Source organism: Octopus sinensis, linkage group LG6 (genome assembly GCF_006345805.1).
Source record: "Octopus sinensis linkage group LG6, ASM634580v1, whole genome shotgun sequence".
NCBI classification, from domain to species: domain Eukaryota; kingdom Metazoa; phylum Mollusca; class Cephalopoda; order Octopoda; family Octopodidae; genus Octopus; species Octopus sinensis.
In genome coordinates, this window is record NC_043002.1 from 115,274,973 (window position 1) to 115,292,472 (window position 17,500).

The following is a 17,500-nucleotide window of genomic DNA, read 5'->3' on the forward strand; positions in this document are numbered from 1 at the left end:
AAGCTTCCACAAAATCTTCGTCAACAAAAGTATCTTGAAAAAGCAGTGGCCGGCCCAGAGCTATGGTAGAATACACTTGCCCGGAGGAACCATGCCGTAGAATTGAAATCGAAACCACGTAATTGCAAAACGAACTTCTTAATAACAAACTCATGCTGGTGCCTATAATCGGTAATTGTTTGACCACTGAAGTCAGGATGAGTTTCCAAGATATGTTGTTCACCGTTGCTACACTTGACTTAAACATAAATTGTTATGACGATTTAAACCATGAGTCCACCACTACTAGTAGCACAGTTAAGTGATTTTTTAAAGTAAATGTTGTTACTAATGAACGAGTCATCTAACATTTGGTTCTGTATTTCACATGTGATACATAAAACATATTTCCATGAGGTCCATGTATCACATATGATACACATTCCCAATTTTTATTTAACCACCAGACTAACTTGGGACTTGCGAAATGAAAACTTAAATTAGGATGTATGAAACAAGGGCTAATTAAAAGTCTGAAAACAAGCATGGAGGTTTAGGACAAACTTATAAAAATGCTTTGGACAAGCAAATAGTTAAAGGTTTCCATTCAGAAATGGTTTTCGAACCTACAAGATGCATTCCAAAAGTTTTCAGAGTATATTAAGAGAGACAGTTATAAATGTCCTAGATTATTACCTCCGCCTTAGCGAAAGCCGTGGTAATGTTTTCAATCGCGTTAGTTTGTTTGTCCATGGACAATATATCTCAAGAACATCCGGATGAATTCGGATGAAACTTTCAGGGATATTTGACCTCGTGACTGGCACGAACTGATTAGATTTTGGAATCGATCTGGTGCCAAACAAGGATTCTGGATTATTTTTCCGGTTTTTTTCTTTTAGTATTCTCGTTTGTAAAAGCAGTCGAGTTTATTTCAGATATTCTCATTTTAAAAATCATCTCTGGCTAATCTTAGAGAGGACGTTGGTGTTGCCTTGGCGGGGATTTGCGCTCTCTGAGTGCTCTTGTTGTAATTTTAGTTATTGTAATTTTAGGCGCATGCGTGGCTGTGTGGTGGGAACCCTGCTCCACATGGTTTCAGATTCAGTCCCACTGCATGACGCCTTGGGCAAGTCTCTTCTTTTATAGCCTCGAACCGACAAAACCCTTGTAAGTAGATTTGGTAGACGGACACTATAAGAAGCCCGTCGTATGTGTGTGTTTGTGTGTGTGCGTGTGTGTGCCATTGTATCTGTGTTTGTCCCCCGCCACCGCTTGACAACAGACGTTGGTGTGTTTCCGTCCCCGTAACTTAATAATTGAGCAAAAAAGACCGATAGAATAAGTACTAGGCTTTAAAAAATGAGTCCTGTTGTATATTTGTTCGACTAAAACTCTTCAAGGCGGTGCTCCAGCATGACCGCAGTCAAATGACTGATACACATAAATGAAAAGTACGCACAACCTGCTTAACCCTGCTTGTCACTGCTAACTAGTTTGCGGAAAGCAGTCGGAACGTGGAGTTTTGTGTTAAACTGAGTAAAAGCAGGACAGAAACTTATGCAACGCTCCGGACCGCTTTTAAATTAACCTTTGCGCTGACACAAGAGGTTCAACGACGATAAAGAGAGGTGAGGAACGATGAGAAGTGTTCAAAGGAGAGGGACGCCAGAACATCAGAGTTGGTCGATTAATTTGCAATTTTCCGAATGAAGATCGTCGTGTGTCTAAAAGACAATAAGCATACAGTTTGGAATTGGCAGCTGTACACGGAATTATTCATGGAGATCTGAACATGCACAAAATTTGTGAAAAGTTTGTTCCTAGAGTGCCCAGTGACGAGAATCCTGGTAACCAACTATTTGACAAAGATTTGCATCAAGACTGTCTCTCGCCATTCCTACAGTCTATACCTTGCTCCATGTGACTTGGTTATACACCAAGCTGAACGGGAACCTCAGAAGCTGTCGTTTGAAGATGAAGGCGGCTAATATAAAGGTCCTGAACATCTTCACTTTGGAGGGAATTCTATGGAGCCTTCAAGAAGTGGCTGGAGCACAACACCAGGTGCATTGTAACCAGAGGATCCTACTTTGAATGAGATTAGAGTTTTGTAGTTCTTTGAAATTAATAAATGTCTCTCCTGAGAAAGTCTTAAAACTTCGGGAATGCACTTTGGATCATGCGAGAAAATGTCATAGAACAGCGAAGAGCAATATGATTGGAATCAGAGAGAAACTGAAAGGTAACGTGATGAATTGAAGCGTATTATAAGATAGTGTCAGAAAAAGACGTTTTTATTGCTATTGTGCATTTCGCTTGGAATCTGTAGGCAATTAATCTCCCCAGATTACGATCATCTTTGTTCTTTTAAATATAACTAGCAGTATCGCCCGGCGTTGCTCGGGTTTGTAAGGGAAATAACTATATAAGCATTTTTAGAGAGTTATAGCCAAAAAATAGCAAAATAATGCATTAAAAATGGAATAAAAATTATGGTAATTTTTTTTAAAATCGTTGCCTCATCGTAGACATTTTTAGAGAGTTACTTCCCTTATATAATAGCGAAAAAATGCATTAAAATGGAAAAAAATGATGGTAATTTTTTTTAAATCGTAGACTCATCGTAGACGCGCGCTAATACCCAGAAGGGCTCAATATGAATCACGACTATAAGATACCCGGTTTTGGTTAAACTGCACCGCAAAATGTGGGAGTAGTTAGGAATCTAAATCGTAGGAGACAGACAGCACACAACTTCACTTTTATATATAAAGATTACATAGAGAATATGTCATTTAGCAGTCTTTGTGAAGGTGGGGGAGGTTTTTGAAAGAGTATTTTAACACAAAGCAAGATTCGGTATGAAAGAAAGGGATGCTAGGGCTTCCAGGAAAATTGATCAAATCCGCAGCATAAGCGATGATTGTGATAATATTAAAACCAATGATAAAGTTGGGTTTGCCATATCTAGTTATAAATACGAGGTGATAAGGATAGCTAGTAAGATTGAGGTAGCATTACAGAGAGTATTCATGTCTGAGTGGAAAGTTTATTTGAGAGTTTTATTTTAATTTTGGGGCATTAGAACCCACAAGGCCAGTTACCCAAAGTGAGCAAGATTGCAACGTTCCCTCTCAACGGGACGCGGCCTGTTACAGGATTCAAGACCAACAGTTTTTAGGGGAGGGGACAAGTTGATTACATCGACCCCAGTACTTGACTGTACTTTATTTTATGGAATCCCGAAGGGATGTAAAACAAAGTTGACTTCGGAGGGAATTTGCACTCAGAACATAAAGATCTGGAAAAAACGCCGCTACGCATTTTGTCCAACGTGCTAATGATTCTACCAGCTCGTTGCCTTATATTTGAGAGTTAATGGTAGTCTTTGGAGTCCGAGGAAGACGGTTCTGCAATTTCTTGCAAAATAACTTGATAGAAAAATTGTTTGGAATTGTCTGTAGTGATCAAATGTTTATGATGCTCATAAGCCATCAAATCAACATTACCTGTGGAGTTGCACGATGTACCATATGTCAGATGTCGAAATGATCACAGAGTAACGTGAGATAAAGTGTTTTGCTCGAGAACACAACACACCGCCCGGTGCGAAAATCGAACCCACGTACTCACGATCATGAGTGAGAACTACAAAGCCATGTACGCTCACTAAGTCACGTGCACCCAAACCACTAAGTCACATTCCCTCACATTTGACAGTTATGTGGGTTGCTAATGTATCACAGGGACAGTGTGTAGCGTTAACTTTGCAAACTACTTATTTCGTTATCATTTCAACTTCCTCACAACAAATTAAGCAAAAACATTAAACCCTACCAACAACAAAACATCCAGATTAATATGTCATTCCTTCCTCGATACGTATCCCACCAGCTAAATTAACCACTCTAATCGTTGGTTAATCGCTCGCCAAAGCAATTCCAACCATAAAGCAATCCATTGTTTAGATAACATTTCATTTTATGAAACTATAAATTTTGGCTCACTTCTTTTTAATCTAATTGCAATAACATTTTCCTGCAAGGCTGTAGGCTTGTAGAAAATTGCAGTTTATCCTACAAATAGAATATCTTATTAGCACTCTTTGCTAATAAGAGATTCTATTTGCAGGGTGGCGTCTATGTTATCTGTCATATTCTCTGAAATAAAGTTTTAATGCTAACCACTTAACCTTTATTATTTGTATGTAGCAGTCATAAACCAATGTGTGTATATACATATAAAATTCGAGGAGTGTACAATATTGTTAATCTCTATATCAATCTTACTGTTGGCAAGTGTGTGTATATACATACATAATATACGAATTTTGTATATCAATCATATAGGTATGTATACTTTCGCGTATTCACACATAAACGCAAACGCGCGCACACGCACACACACATACACACTTCAAATCCGAGGAAACTAATGTAGATCTGCATTAGAAAAGATTGCTTTTATTATTAGCAAAATTTGACGAGCAGTAAGCTATCAGAATTGTTAGCACGCCAGCTTTACATTTTGAGTTCAAATTTCCCCGAGGTCAACTTTGTCCTTTCGGGTCGAGCAGTAGGGTGGATATAAGCAACAAGCCCTTTCCTTTAAAATTTCAGGTCTTAGTAAAATAGGGAGTTTTTTTTTTGTATGTATGCGTACGAACTGATTTTTCTGATATATATATTTGCATATGGACTATTCTGTGTTTAGATGTAGGTATATACTTTTAGAAGAAGAATGTTTTCGTAAGAATTAAGAATATTTTTATGTGTATGCACGTGAACTTAAGGCTATATACATATTGTTGCTATTATGGAAAAGTATCGTAAGTCCAAAACGTTGCTTTTTCAGAAACCGAAGAAATAGTTTCACCATTCCATTTCTTTTTAGATTAGCAACAGGTTCAGCTTAATAATAATAATAATACTCTGTAGGGTGGATAAAACCCTAACTCCATACATGTATGATATTTTCACTTAGAAATATTTTTGCAACACTGTCGTATGTGGGACTTACAACACTTGAAAAATTCTAAACCGTTGACAGTTTTCATATCTTGGCATCTGAAGCAGGTGGAGAAACGATAGTTTGACCAAAAGTACCGGCTATTACAAGCATAAATAAATACTGAAAAAACGCATTTGGACATACGACAAATTGGACATACGACAGTTTAACATAATAGCAACGATATATATGTATGTATGTATGTATGTATGTATGTATGTATGTATGTATGTATGTATATGTATACATATATATACATTCGCCAGTGAATATATATTGTATGCGTAGTGGTGTCATCCAAGCATACTGTATGGTGCGAGATCATGCACTATTATATGACTGCGTGCGTGTGTATGAGCACATGCGAGCTAGCAACTTCATTTCTATTATTCCTGCGTACCTACAATTCGTATTCGTCTACACTATATATGTGTGTACCTATGTCTGAAAATTTACCTGCCACAAAGCTAATGTCGAATATTGGTATGTTTATAGAGACATGAATACATATACTGATATTAATAAGCTTTCTACTGGTCACCAAACTGCCCGACAAAGCTCTCTCCTATCTCAAACTGTTCATTTTCCACTTCTCTTGAACTCATTCCTCTCAATCTTATTCTTATTTTTTTATCTTCTAAGTCTTATCTTCCTTTCCAGGTTCACTCTGTCTTAAATTTCTCAAAACGGACTTCACTCCCCACGTATTTGTCATATCTAATACTTTACCATTTGTGACGAATACATGTGTAAAAAACTAATCTGTACATCTTACTTAATATGGATGTCTTGCTAGAATACTTATATGAGATCCTTTCATATATGCGCTGAGCGCATAAAAACATATCACTCATAGATCGTAGCAGACGATTCTCGTCTGCTGTAGGCACCGGAAATACTATATCACGTGATTTTATTCTATTATGTATCATGGTTGGAAGCGACTGGTCACTGCATACCGTTCAATTCTCGCTGTTACGTTGAATATCAGCTTCATTTCGGGCACTGATGTCGCAAATAGCCAGTAAGCTTATTAAAAATTTATTATTAACAATGGAAGCAGTATTAGTGCCACAAGAATATGGGACGTCCATGTTAAGTTGGATATAAAGATTACATTCTTATTTTGGTTATTTATACGGCTTCCGTTGCTAATAATGAACATAATATATATATATATATATATATTATATAGAGGGCATTATTACACATAAATGCCACACGCTAGTAGGGACTTTTAAAGTCATAACTACCAAAAGTAAACAAATCGTACCGAATGCAATTCTCAAAGCGAGACATTTAAAAACAGAATTTAGTTCCAGATCACCTGGAAAAAAAATATATACATATATATATATATATCAAGGCACGTGGCTCAGTGGTTAGGGCATTCGGTTCACGATCATTAGGTCCTGAGTTCAATTACCGGCGATGCGTTGTGTCCTTGAGCAAGACACTTTATTTCACTTTATTTAGTCCACTCAGCTGGCAAAAATAAGTAGTACCTGTATTTCAGAGGACCAGCCTTGTCACGCTTAAGCTCCCTGAGAACTACGTTAAGAGTACACGTGTGTGTAGAGTGCTCAGCCACTTGCAAGCTATTCCGTTGATCGTATCAGCTGGGACCCTCGTCGACCTAACCGACGGAGTGCTTATATATATATATATATATATATATATATATATAATAATAATAATAATAAATATTAGGGAATAAATCCAATTTACAGGGAAAAAATCAGATTTAGGATTAAATCGATTTTATAGTAAAATATTATAAAATATATAAAATAGTGTTTTGTCTCGAATAATATTTTATATATATATATATATATATATATATATATATATATATATATATATCAAGAACAATCTTACTTAGAAATGGATGCGTGCGTTCCGTCATATAATGTATTAATAAATAAAACATATGCATATATATATATATATATACATATATGTACTACCTACCTCTACATGTATATATACACGCATATATGGGTACAGGACACCAAAAAAACGTCGAACACAATGAGAAACGGAAACAAACACAAAAACAAGGAACTGGACATTTTTCTTAAACAACGAAAAAATAGAGTACGGGACACATAACAAGGAAAATTCCCCTTCTTCAGTCGCCATGGTTTCATCTACTCTGCGTTTCGAAGGTGAAGACGATACGCATCTTCGATAGAAACTTTCCTTCCTGCGAAAAGCAAATCAAATAAAATTTGAGATCTTTTTGCAGAGGGGTAAAAATGGTAACAAAAACAGGACAGTAACGACAGTACAAAATATAAACAGTAAAAAACAGGACAAGGAGAATAACAAGACAAGAAGGGCTGTTAAGCCGAACGAAAAAAAGTATTACGTTTTTGTTACCATTTTTACCCCTCTGCAAAAAGATCTCAAATTTTATTTGATTTGCTTTTCGTAGGAAGGAAAGTTTCTATCGAAGACGCGTATCGCCTTCACCTTCGAAACGCAGAGTAGTCGCTTTCAGTAGAAGTCCCTTTCTGTGTCCCTTTCAGTAGAAGAGCGTAGGCTCGAAACGTAAAAGACTTTTTCTATTCCTGAGCGTTATACTAATACATCTGTTTGTTTTGTACACCACCTGTCTTCGTCTTTTGTTTTTTTTTCGTAAATTCTCCTTATATATATATATATATATATATATATAGATATATATATATAGTTGAAGTTTATAGAAAGAGAAAAGACAAAGACAGGTGTATGAACAACAAGCAAATGTATTAGTTTGATGCTGGGAAAGAGTGAAAAGTCTTTTGCGTTTCGAGCCTATGCTCTTCAACAGAAAGGAAGAGAAAATAACCAGAGAAAGAATGGGGAAAAAAACTTGTAGATTTCACCGGTCTATATTTGTGTGACATGACAGAAGTAAATAGACACCCTATAAAACTTTGTTTTATGTTCATTTTACCTTGGAACAGTTTATATTTCTTATTAATTTACATCTTTATGTTTCAGGTTCTATATGTTACTGTTTAATCATGCCATATACAAAAGAAGCTTTGTAACTGCTCGAATTTCAAAGAGGCCGTATTGACGTTAGAAAATTGTAGCCAACAATGAAACACAGCGATTATTCTGTGATGGTCTGGGGAGCAATTTGGAGCAATGGTCCATCAGAGCTTGTTGACAGTGAGGGGAACATAAATTCAGATAAATATGTGTCTATATTACAGAAAGGAATTCTTCCAATCTTCTCTGGTGGCGAAATGATAAGAGAAGATTATTTATGGAAGATGGGGCTCTTTGTCACAAGGCTAAAAAGACCCAAGATTGGTTGGAAGAGAATGACATTAAAAAGATTCCATGACCAAGCCAGTCACTAGATATGAATTCTATTGAACTCCTCTTGGGTATAATTGACAGGACACTTCGTAAAAACAAGAAAGCATCCTCAAAGCCAGATCTTTTGCGATTACTGCATGAAACTTGGCAAGAAATTCCACAAGAGAATATTCGTCATCTGACCAGTAACATGCCTAATAGGGTCCTTGCATTGAAAAATGCAAAGGGCACGTCTACTAAATATTAGATGTTCATATTATCATAATTAATAAATAATTTGAACGTATAATTTCAGATTTAAATACATTTTAACGATTATAAAGGTGTCTATATACTTCTGTCATGTCTGTGTATATACATGCATGCATACGTGCATACGTGCATACATACATACATACATACATACATGCATACATACATACATACATTTGTTTCCACATACACATTCACTTTTTTCTCAGGAACAGCCCTGAAATTAATGTCGCCTGGTATGACAACTGATAAAAAATTTACATCGAAATAACAGAGGATTTGAAATGCTTACTGGCCAAGTCTGCAGCCATTCCGCTGAGGTTGTTTCAGATACAAACAGGCACATATATATACATATGTGTGTGTGTGTGTATATAATATATATATATATAATATATATATATATATGCATATATATATATGCATGTATATATGATTGTGTTTGAACGTATATATAGAGGTGTTTATCTTACATTATACGGTAGCTATGCTGGGATGTTTCCTTGAAGAATTTAGTCGAACAGATCGAACCCAATATTTATCTATTTATTTTTAAGCCTCGTACTTATTCTATCGGATAATTTTGCCGAACTGCTAAATTACGGGGACGTAAACAAACCGACGAGCGGTGATGGGCGACAAACACACACATACATAAGTGTGTGTGTGTGTGTGTGTGTGTGTGTGTATGTATGTGTGTGTGTGTGTGTGTGTCTATATATACGATGCGCTTCTTTCAGTTTTCGTCTATCAAATCCACTCACAAGCCTTTGGCCGGCCAGGACAAAATTAAAAGACAGCTGCCCAAAGTGCTGCGCAATGGAACTGAACCTAAGACCACATGCTTGGGAAGCAAGCTTCTTATCCTCACAGCCACGCCTGCGTTTATGTGAATTTAAAAAATGAGAACCATAAAAATAATATTTTAAACGAAACTTTAAATTCATTGGTGCTTAATTATGAGTTAACGTCTCCATCACATAAGTTATTTGGCAAATTCAACCAATGAAATTAAGCTAGTAAGGAAAATGGTTTCATAATATTCAAATTTGTTTGATGGATATTTATTATTTCGAATCAGACGATTTCTCAGAGTAGACATGAATTGAACATATGATGTACATTATACTTCAAGCTTCAACTGTTGGTTATTATCTAGTGTCGTGTGTAGAATATGAATTTGGTAAAATATGTACTAAAACATGAAGAGAGTAAAATTCCAGTTTACTTTGTGTGTTATAAAATCAACGACGCATCACTTTCTCTTCTTCTCTCTCTTCCTCACTCCCTCTCTTTATATATATATATATATATATATATATATATATATATATATATATATATATGTGTCTTATATATACATGTATATACTATATATATATATATATATATATGTTTTGTCTGTATATATACATGTATATTATATATATATTATATTTATATTATAATATATATAATTTCGTTGTCAGAATGTCGTCCTCTCCTTTGATGTTCATTTCCTTACTGTTATGGTCATCATGTAGGGCATATGGCTTTTCTCACATCAGAAGAAAAGGAAAGGTGTTAGACTTTTCTTAAGATCGTTAGTATCTGAAAATGTGTTGGCGCCACCAAGTCCAGACAGTGGTTTCCTCCTAGATAAAATGCATTCATTCTAAAAAAGTCAGACACCCACAATATTTACAAAGAATTTCCTATGTATATATTATCACCCAAATTATATATTAACTGTATTTTTTTCATTTCTTATTACCTGCTTTTGTGTAGATGTAATATTACATACATATGTTTTTTCTTATATTACATATAATTTATGAGCAAAAAATATATTCATATATAAATACGGGTATTTATGAGTACATAGAAACACGCACCTATAAACAAATGCACTCATACACATACTCACACACTTACATTCATGTGTTTGTGTATATGTATGTGTGTATATGTTAGAGAGCGAGAACAGTTTTAAATTTCCGTGTAATGTTATATACTTCTCAGCAAATTATAACGCGATATTTACAAATAGTGTGATATAGCTTTTGATAATGAACCTTATTTTCTACGTTTAAATGAAAATATATTGCCTATTAAGATTATGTTCCTTGCAACAATACCAAAGTGTGATTCAGTACCAGTGTGAATGAGGTACTTGATCCCAGCCTCTTCCTCCGTCTCTTGGAATCGGAAAGAAAATAAATCTTTTAACGTTAGCCTGCAGTAACAACAGCAGCAGCAACAGCAGCAGCAGCAGCAGCAGCAGCAGAAGCAGAAGCAGTAGTGGAGCCTTGGGAGTCTCTTCTTTCGCATTTCTATTAAATATATTCTGTCCATTTACTCTAATAATCTCTTAATGGTTGTTGTTGTTGCTTAGCTCTAGGCTAGTTCTAATTGAGCAAGCATATAATTAAAGACACTTCAGCAGTGACCATCCCTACATTAACCAAATGATTAATGTCTTCGCTTTGTTTAAGATATTAAGATGTCTTATGCGAAATATTTGGCTGTTATTAATAGTAATTAATGTAGCTATATAAGAATCTTCCTAATTAACTTAATTTCTGAAATAGGTGAGCACCATAGATTTAAAAATAAAACTTCAGAATAATACGATATTGCGGATGAAGGGTGTTGGCCGTCCCAACTAACAAATAAGAGAAGAAGGAAAAAGCAGTAAATTATGAGATAATGAAAAAAATGTCTACAATATTAAACTGAAAATTCCACTCATTATTGCAAAAAAGACTTTGGTGCGGATGTAAGTATTGTGAGCATACGTTTTCTCGTAGTCAACGAGCAGCCAACAGTAGATTATATATATATTTATTTATATAATTTATGTATATATACAGGAGTGGCTATAGGCGCAGGAGTGGTTGTGTGGTAAGTAGCTTGTTTACCAGCCACATGGTTCTGGGTTCAGTCCCACTGCGTGGCACCTTGGGCAAGTGTCTTCTACTATAGCCTCGGGCCGACCAAAGCCTTGTGAGTGGATTTGGTAGACAGGAACTAAAAAAGCCCGTCGTATATATGTATATATATATATATATATATATAGATATATATTATATATATATATATGCGTGTGTGGTTGTGTGGTCTGTGTTTGTCCCCTAGCATTGCTTGACAACCGATGCTGGTGGTTTATTTCCCGTTACTTAGCGGTTCGGCAAAAAGAGACCGATAGAATAAGTACTGGGCTACAAAAAGAATAAGTCCCGGGGTCGAGTTGCTCGACTAAAGCGGTGCTCAGCATGGCCGCAGTCAAATGACTGAAACAAGTAAAAGAGTAAAAGAGTAAGAGTATATAAATATATATATAACTAAAGATATATATATAAGATATAATATATTATATATACAGACATATTATATATATACATACATATATATATATATACTACATACATATATATATACATACATATATATACATAAATATATATATATATACATAAGATAATATATATATATACATACATATATATATATAGACTACATATATATATATACATACATATATATATATACATACATATATACAGACATATATACAGATATATATACATATATATATACATATATATCATATAGATACACATATAGATATACATATATACACATATATACACACATATATACATACTATATACATATATATACTACATATATACTACATAGATATATACATACATATATACATATACAATATATATATAGATACATATATACAGATTATATATATTATACATATATATACATATATATATACATACATATATACATATATATATACATATATATATACATCATATATATACATATATACATAAGATATACATTACATATATAATACATATATATATACATATATTATACATATATATAGAATATATATACATACCATATATATAAAAAAATACATACATATATATATATATCATATATATATACATCTATATATATATTATATATATCTATACAATACATATACATATACGTATATATTATATATTATATACATATATATACATATATTATATACATATGATATATACATATATATATATATATATAACATTACATATAACATATATATATACATATATATATACATTATACATATATATATATATATACATATACATATACATATACGTATATATATATATACATATATATATACATATATATATACGTATATATATATACATATATATATACATATATATATACATATATATATACGTATATATATACATATATTATTACGTATATATATACATATATATATACATATATATATACGTATATATATAGATACATAAATATAATATATTATATACGTATTATATATATACATACATATATATATTACGTATATATATATATACATATATATATATATACATACATATATATATACGTATATATATATATACCTACATATATATATACATATATTATACGTATATAGATATATACATACATATATAGATAATATATAGATACGGATATATATATACATACATATATATATACATACATATATATACATACATATATATCTACATACATATATATATATACATATATATATATACGTATAGATATATATACATACATATATATATACAGACATATATATACATACATATATACATACATATATATATACGTATATATATATATGCCAAGGACTCCAAATTGCCATCAAGATGTAGGACAAGATACTGTGATAGCCTGAGCTTCCGAGGCCCACCGCTCTTCAATATCCTCCCGAAGAACCTGAGGGACCTGCATGGGGTGGATGCGGATGTCTTTAAAGTAGGACTGGATCTCTTCCTGTCAGGTGTCCCAGATGAACCAACTTCACGGCAGGAGGTGCAGATGAGGGCAGCTGCATCGAACTCTCTCATGCACCAAATGGCAGTTGCTTAGAAAGCCTTCGTGAAGTAAAATCATGTAGCAAACCACAAATGCGGTGCCCCAGCATGGCCACAGCTCGTGAGCTGAAACTAGATAAAATAAAATAAAAATAAAATAAAATATATATAGTATTACAGTGATGTAATACTTACAGTGTTTAATAAAATCGAGTAGCGTGAAACAAGTGTACTACTCTACCTCGGATATACTTGTTGCTTATTTTGATTATATATATATAGTTTGGATTCTTTGCAATCAAATTTGTTTGCAAAGAATTCAAATTTGATGGCAAAGAATACAAACTAGATCAAAAACATATATATACAGAGAGAGAGAGAGAGAGAGAGAAATTTCTCAAACTCTTTTCCAGAAAGCTCTCGCCGATTTGCAACAAAACCACCTCCAGTGATGACGTTCTTGGCACCAAGGGACATAACTCTTAACTTAATCTCCTGATCCATTCTTTTCATCATCTTTTTCACAGCAATCACAAACCGGATGTGTCTATTCCCCTCCAACAATAGAGAGCAGTCGCTATATTTTGTTTCATAACGGCTATCACTGAAGAGCGCAGGTTTACATAAACGCAGTTAGCTAACACTCCGTTGAACCTCTAGTACGAAACCGATTGGTAAGATCGGTCGTAATGGATACATAATACTCTGTGTGCGTGCGTGCGCGTGCGTGTGTGTGTGCTCGTGCGCGAGAAAATTGTTAAGCGGCATTTCGTCCGTCTTTACGCTCTGAGTTCAAATTCTGCTGAGGTCGACTTTGCTTTTCATGCATGCCGGATTAATGAAATAAGCACTAATTGAACATAGGGGTCGATATAATCGACTAGTCCTCTCCCCTAAAATTTCAAACCTTCTGTCTGTAGTAGAAAGGATTGTATATAGTCACTATCGGATTCAGAACTTAATATTCACGTTACTTGACAGATTTTTAGATTTTAGATTTGATGCAAAAATTTTAGAGGCAAACTCCGATCAAAAACACAGCAAAGTCCATCTTCAATTTCAGGTTCACACCAACTAACTTCAACAATTACGCTATTATTCTTCGAAAAAATTTGGTTATAATAAATTCCCATTTATCTTTCATAAATACTAGCTAAAAACTCTATTGATATGTTCCACAGTATATTATTGAAATGAGAACGAAACTCGCTTAAGCTACCGGTAATTTAATAAATACAAGAATTAGTGATCTGACATGATAGTATCATCCAGACGAGATACTGGTTGTTGTAATTTACTATTTATGGAGTATTTTACCTCATATTTAAGGAAAAAACTATGGAACAAAATTTCAAACTTTTCCCTTACACATGTTTTATTTTTTCTTAGTACAAAAATGTAAGGTAATAAGACCAAAAGTTTCCATGTATAGGATCATTTATTATTTAATGGGAATTCATGGAGACCTTTCTACATATCTAATGAGACAGACGCGGTACTCTACTTAAATTTTCGCCGTAGAAAATAAGTATAACCAGAGAGTGATTTTCATAGACAGTTTTGGGATAAGTAGGGTTGGTATTTATCCCAAAATTGAAGGAGGTATTCTATGAGAAATATTTGGTTACTCTTAATAGCAGCTCATGCAACTATATAAGAATCTTCCTAATTATCTCATTTCCGGATGTAGGTGGGATCCATAGATTTTAAAAACAAAATTTCGTTTCACCCAGAATAAGACAAATTAGATGTCACATCTAGAAGAGAAGCATGTACATTAAGCTGGGATGAGCAAAAGTGATACGTAGCTTTCTGGGAGAGATAAACAAGTTATTGTAAAAACGGTAAAGGAGACATTTCTTTAAGAATTCTAGTCAACAATATATAGGAAGGTTTTAACAAGCAATGATATTTTTTATTTGTTTGTAACCTAGAATGTTTGTATGTGTAGCAGTAACACTGTCCTAGATGCATCAACAATGCACAAAGGTGGATTATATTTATGCTTTGTAGCGATCAGTATTCTGGCTCTGACAAGGAATCCTACTTTTTGTAAAACGGTTTTGGAAGTGGCAGAGATAATCACAATGATTGTTAAGTTTGGCATTTGTAGCAGCTTCGAGGATTTAAGTTGTACGATGTTTATGCATAAAGGGAGTGTGGTGCAAACTGTTTTCATGATATGCATATAACTAGAGCAGATAAAAATTGAGAGCAGACAATAAAGTTGATATAGTAGAAGTTAAAACCGCCATTAAAGATGGCGTTTAATCTTATTTTCATCTCATACGATGTTACAATAAAAAGAAGAATAGATTTTAATGGTCGAAATACGCGAAATTTTGTGGAGACAACCTACACTATCTCTGTTAAGTATCCTGACAAATATCATATCAAAATACGATGCTTATGTTATTTGTCTGAATCCGTATTAGATGTGCCTTTGTTGAGCCTTTGTATCCTTCCTTTCTATACGCTACAAGCACCCAATCGCGGCAAAAATCCAAGATATCATTCAGAGTATAAAGCAACAAGTAGGCCAAGTTAGAGAAAAAAACATGATGTAAACCCAGCATCATCTTCAGAGGAAGTTGTCCTTTCCGCAAGAAAATAATTAAGATACAGAACAAATACATTTATCAAATATATTTAGATGTTTCTAACTATCTAACGTATACGGAAAATAATGCGTTGGACGTACTTTGTGATACTTCCATACGTCTAAATAAGTCTGGACGTTCTGCCATCGGAGGAATTTAAACCACTCTGCAAGGCCCGGTCGGCCGATTGAGGAAAATATATCATAATTGACATACTGTCAGATATACTAGTTTTTGCTATTCGTTAACACATCTTTTCTGGGTCATGAACCAATCTTCAAACTATCCAATCTTCAAACCCTCATCTTTCTGCTTCCTTTACAGATAACTTTTGTGTGAATATATATAATATGTGTCGGTTTGTATTCTGTCATTTGTAACTTCAACACAGGAGAGTCTCTTTTTCAAGTAGGGACTTTATGAAATTTTACTCATCATACATTGAAGGACAAATCTTTCAATTTACAATTTAATATAGTGGAGCATTTAGTATATGTATATATATATATATATATATTACCTATTATATACATTATATTATTTTTGTAATTTACTTAATCTTTACTTTTTAATTGTCATCTTAATTTTAACTTTTCTATGATATGCAATTTTCTAGATGGTGTAATTTAATTGTTCATTTTGAATTGATAAAAGGTGTTCTTTTCTAATAGTTTATGTATATGTATGTATATATATATATATATATATAGTGGTATAAATATCAACACAATTATTTCTCCTTCCTCCTTTTTCTCCTCTCTTCCCTTCTCCAAACTCACAGACACCCACACACAGACACACACACACACAACTCCACAAAACAATCATAAAAAGAATTCTTTTTCTCTAAACCCAAAAAACCATTTGACCATCCCTCATTAAACACACACATACACACACTCTCTCAATGATAAAAAGAAATATAATTTATGGTCTACCTCCCCGCCACCACACACTCAATAACACTATGAAATGGTCAAAACTGAAATTCTTTTTCCCCAAGATCTTAGACCCCCCTTGGAGTAAGCATCCTGTCCAGCAGAGCAAAAAATATTCTTTTCTTCTTCTTCCTTCTCCCTTCCCCTCTTTTTCTTTAGCACTCATTCCAAATACAAAAACACACACACATACACACTCTCACTTTCTCCTCATCCATCACCCTCTTGTACTGTCTTATACTCCTCCCCACCACTACAAACTCAATACCACTAAACAATGGTCAAAACTTTTCACACAGGAACTTACTTTGATTTGAAAAGCCCACTAGAATGGGAGAAAGCGCTGATACATGATCTAAGTTATATGATGTATAAAAAATGTAATATACCTGTAAATATAAACCATCCGATTTTCTGAGTACCTCATTTCTTCTAATATATATATATATATAATATATATATATATATATATTATTTTATCACTAATATCGAGGTCTCTTTCATTCTATATATATAT

General features: G+C 33.6%; 1 protein-coding gene and 1 long non-coding RNA gene across 2 annotated transcripts in view; one reads left to right on the forward strand and one right to left on the reverse strand.

Moving 5' to 3' along the window:
* The window catches only part of LOC115213525 (stAR-related lipid transfer protein 5-like), a 55,385-nt gene that overhangs the window by 8,802 nt on the left and 29,083 nt on the right, over positions 1 to 17,500 (forward strand). The window lies entirely within an intron of this gene.
* LOC118763767 overlaps positions 14,035 to 17,500 on the reverse strand; it is an 18,461-nt gene continuing 14,995 nt past the window's right edge. Inside the window, exon 4 of the long non-coding RNA XR_004999521.1 lies at positions 14,035 to 14,148. This is a non-coding gene — a long non-coding RNA (uncharacterized LOC118763767). The remainder of the gene's footprint in view (positions 14,149 to 17,500) is intronic.